This window comes from Lissotriton helveticus, chromosome 1_2 (genome assembly GCF_964261635.1).
Source record: "Lissotriton helveticus chromosome 1_2, aLisHel1.1, whole genome shotgun sequence".
Classification (NCBI taxonomy): domain Eukaryota; kingdom Metazoa; phylum Chordata; class Amphibia; order Caudata; family Salamandridae; genus Lissotriton; species Lissotriton helveticus.
The window spans coordinates 429,641,199-429,646,080 of record NC_136058.1 but is presented as its reverse complement, the minus strand read 5'-3'; the positions used below and the strand labels follow the sequence as shown (position 1 = coordinate 429,646,080).

The 4,882-nt window shown below is 44.4% G+C and overlaps 1 pseudogene; it reads left to right on the top strand.

Moving 5' to 3' along the window:
- Positions 1–279: 279 nt before the first annotated feature.
- LOC144804979 (uncharacterized) lies at positions 280–3,785 on the top strand (annotated as a pseudogene).
- The last annotated feature ends 1,097 nt before the right edge of the window (positions 3,786–4,882 follow it).

Here is a 4,882-nt window from a genome sequence, read left to right as displayed (position 1 = left end):
ACAAACAACCAAAGGGTAAAGGAAAGAGGAGTTCTGCTATCTACAACACAGCAGACTGTCCCAATTTGTACCGACCAGAAGGAAGATTAATCTTTACCCACAAGCATGCAAAACCATCATTCAATCTGAAGGCACAATCACCTTCAAAGGAACATTATATATATTATGAGTGTGGCAAATATTTAATGGCTATTGCAAGTTATTGTTAAATCAGAAATCAAACGTGCAAAATACCACAAACATACAGGGTTTGAGAATAACATAAGTGCGTTATCAACCATGTTGGCCCATCAGGAAACGCAGTCATGGGATGTAGAAAAATATATCCCCGACCCACAGACACTAAGCAAGAAAGAAGAACCAGACACATGTAATGAGCACTTTAGTTTGTCATCGCTGCGAACGCACACAGGAGAAAAACCATTCAAGTGCAGTGAATGTGTAAAGAGCTTTAGTAGGTTATCAGAACTACAACGACATCAGCGAACGCACACAGGAGAAAAACCATTCAAGTGCAGTGAATGTGTAAAGAGCTTTAGTAGGTTATTAGAATTACAAAGACACCAGCGAACACACACAGGAGAAAAACCATTCAAGTGTACCAAATGTGAAAAGTGCTTTAGTCAGTCATCAAACCTACAAAGTCATCAGCGAACACACACAGGGGAAAATCCATACCATTGTACTGAATGTGCAGTGTGCTTTAGACAGTTATCACAGCTACAAAGACATCAGCTAAAACATTATGGGGAAAAACCATACAATTGCAATGAATGTGGAAGTATTTTTAGTGATTCCACAACATTAAGGAATCATCAGCGAACACACACAGTCGGTAAGGGAGTGGAGCTGTGGGGCGACCAATGGTGGCCTTCAGAGCTGGGACCTACTCCGACCCCGGTGTCGGAGGTGAAAAATCTCGGGGTATGGTTGGATGCCGGCCTCTCCTTTGTAGGGCACACACAAAAGACTGCGGCCTGTTGTTTTGGACTTCTAAGGGGCTTGAGACCAGTACTCAAGTTCTTTGATGCCCCAACCAGGCAACTGGTGATCCAGGCTACTGTCATCTCTCGCCTGGATTATGCCAGTTCTCTCCTGGCTGGGGCTAACCAGGCCGAACTAACCCGTTTGCAACGGGTTCAGAATGCCGCGGCGAGAGCGATTGTTGGCCTGCCCAGATTTAGTTCTGTGGCAGGTGTCCTTCGCGCTTTACATTGGCTTCCGGTTAGGAAGCGCATTCTCTTTAAGATCTTGTGTCTTGCTTTTAAGATTCTGAGAGGTATCGGCCCGGAAATTTTGTCGAGCTGCCTTTCCTTTTATGTCCCCACCCGCAGTCTCCGTTCCCAGGGTTTGGCCCTTGCAGTGGTCCCCAGATTCAGGCTCAGCCGTATGGGAGGCCGTTCTTTCAGGGTCATGGCTGCATCAGCATGGAACTCCCTTCCTGTTGAAATTCGTTTGATGGAGGACCTTTTGACTTTTCGGAGGGCGATAAAAACTTTCCTGTTTTAGTTGCTCTGTCTTTATTCTCTGTTGTGTTGTGTTTTGCCTTGTCCTTGCGCCGGGACGCTCCTTGGCTGGAGTATCTGTGCGCACAATAAATCACCTTAACATAACATAACATAACATAACAGGGGAAAAACCATTCACGTGCAGTGTATGTGTGAAGAAATTTAGGTGGTTATCAGAACTACGAAGACATCAGCAATCACACACAGGGGAAAAACCATTCAAGTGCAGTGAGTGTGAGTAGAGCTTTAGGCAATTATCAAACCTACAAAGCCATCAGCGAACACACACAGGTGAAAAGCCGTACCATTGCAATGAATGTGACAGTGCATTTATTGACTCTTCATCATTAAGGATTCATCAGCGAACACACAGAGGGGAAAAACCATTCAAGTGCAGTGAATGTGCGAAGTGCTTTAGTCAATCAGCATACCTAAAAGAGCATCAGCGAACACACACAGGGGAAAAACCATTCAAGTGCAGTGAATGTGCAAAGTGCTTTAGTCAATCAGCACACCTAAAAGAGCATCAGCGAACACACACAGGGGAAAAACCATTCAAGTGCAGTGAATGTGCAAAGTGCTTTAGTCGTTTTCCAGATCTACAAATACATCAGAGAAAACACACACAGGGGAAAAACCATATGTTTGCAATGAATGTGGAAGTTGTTTTAGATGTTGCTCAGCGTTAAGGATTCATCAGCGAACACACACAGGTTAAAAACCATACCATTGCAATGAATGTGGAAGTAGCTTTAGCCATTGCTCTGCATTAAGGACTCATGAACGAACGCACACAGGGGAAAAACCCTTCGAGTGCAATGAATGTGTGAAGAGCTTCAGTCAGTTATCAAACTTACAAACACATCAGCGAAGAAACACTGGGGAGAAACCATTCAAGTGCAGTGAATGTGCAAAGTGCTTTAGTCACTTATCAAGCCTCCAAATACATCTGCGAAGACACACAGGAGAAAAACCATATAATTGCAGTGAATGTGGCAGTGCTTTTATGGTCTCTTCAAAATTAAGGATTCATCAGCGAACTCACTCAGGGGAAAAGCCATTCAAGTGCAGTGAATGTGTGAAGAGCTTTAGTCGATTATCAATTCTACGAAGACATCAACGAACACACACTGGCGAAAAACTTTACGATTGCAATGAATGTGGAAGTAGTTTCAGTGATTCCTCAAATCTCAGGATTTATCAGCAAACACACGCAGGGGCCAAGCCATTCAAGTGCAGTGAATGCGTGAAGAGCTTTAGTTGGTTATCACAGCTACAAGTACATCAGCGAACACACACAGGGGAAAAGCCCTTTAAGTGCAGTGAATGTGTGAAGAGCTTTAGCCACTCATCATCTTTCCTAAGACATCAGCGAACACACACAGGGGAAAAACCATACCCTTGCAGTGAATGTGCTAAGTGCTTTAATAGGTTATCACATCTACAAAGACATCTGCTAACACATAATGTGGAAAAAAACATACTATTGCAGTGAATGTGGCAGTAGTTTTAGTGACTCTTTAGTAGTAAGGATTCATCAGTAAACACACACAGGGCAAATCCATTCAGTTGCTGTGAAGAGCTTTATTAAATCAGCACACGTAAATGAGCATCAGTGAATGTGTGAAGAGCTTTAGTCGATTACCAGACCTACAGAATCTTCAGCGAATACACACAGTAAATGACATAATCGCATGAATGTGGAAGTAGTTGTAGTTACTCTTCAGCATTTAGGTATCATCAGCGAACACCCACTAGGGAAAAACCATTCAAGTGCAGTGAATGTGTGAAGAGCTTCAGTCAATTATCAACCCTCCAAACCTCCAAACACATCTGCGAACACACGCTGGGGAAAAACAATACAATTTCAAAGAATGTTGAAGTAGCTTTAGTGATTCCTCAAATCTCAGGATTCCTCCAAGAACACACACGGGCAAAGCCATTCAATCGCACTGAATTTGTGAAGAACTTGAGTCACTTATAAGGCCTACGAATACATCAATGAACATAGACAGGGGAAAACATTCAGTTCAGTGAATGTGTGAAGAGCTTTAGTCAAATACCAGACCTACAAAGACAAACAAACACACACTGGGGCAAAACCATAACATTGTAATGAATGTTGAAGTAGTTTAGTGAATCTTCAGAAGCTATAATAGAAAACCTCCCGGGGTTAGGGTCCCGCAGAGGTAAGAACCCCTTCCCTAAATAAATGAGTACAGCCCTGGGGGTGGGGTCCCCGGGGCCTATAAAGGCTCGGGGAGTGGAGCTGCACAGAACACCAATTTTGGAAAAGGGGGGTGGTGATGGACAGAGCTTCTGAATGATGCAGAATACTCTTACCAAGTCAAGAGATCATGGTTTTAATCCATCACCGTTTTTTAGCTCACTGCACCATCCCAGCTCAGAACTTGGCTATATGCAAATTAGTCTGTTCCTGTCCCAGTGCATGATGGGAACAGGGCAAACCAAACTACCAAGCCAATTCTTATACTGGGAAGGAAACAAGCTTCCGGGGACTGGTTTCTGGCATCACAGCCTTCTTCTGCCCGGCTTGCTTGACTCCTGATGGTGCAATGAGCAAGGGACTCACGTCTGAGTATACCCTCCCACACATAGTGTGGATAAATCCGATTTTGGAAAAGGGGGGTGGTGATGGACAGAGCTTCTGAATGATGCAGAATACTCTTACCAAGTCAAGAGATCATGGTTTTAATCCATCACCGTTTTTTAGCTCACTGCACCATCCCAGCTCAGAACTTGGCTATATGCAAATTAGTCTGTTCCTGTCCAGTGCATGATGGGAACAGGGCAAACCAAACTACCAAGCCAATTCTTATACTGGGAAGGAAACAAGCTTCCGGGGACCGGTTTCTGGCATCACAGCCTTCTTCTGCCCGGCTTGCTTGAATCCTGATGGTGCAATGAGCAAGGGACTCACGTCTGAGTATACCCTCCCACACATAGTGTGGATAAATCCGATTTTGGAAAAGGGGGGTGGTGATGGACAGAGCTTCTGAATGATGCAGAATACTCTTACCAAGTCAAGAGATCATGGTTTTAATCCATCACCGTTTTTTAGCTCACTGCACCATCCCAGCTCAGAACTTGGCTATATGCAAATTAGTCTGTTCCTGTCCCAGTGCATGATGGGAACAGGGCAAACCAAACTACCAAGCCAATTCTTATACTGGGAAGGAAACAAGCTTCCGGGGACCGGTTTCTGGCATCACAGCCTTCTTCTGCCCGGCTTGCTTGAATCCTGATGGTGCAATGAGCAAGGGACTCACGTCTGAGTATACCCTCCCACACATAGTGTGGATAAATCCGATTTTGGAAAAGGGGGGTGGTGATGGACAGAGCTTCTGAATGAT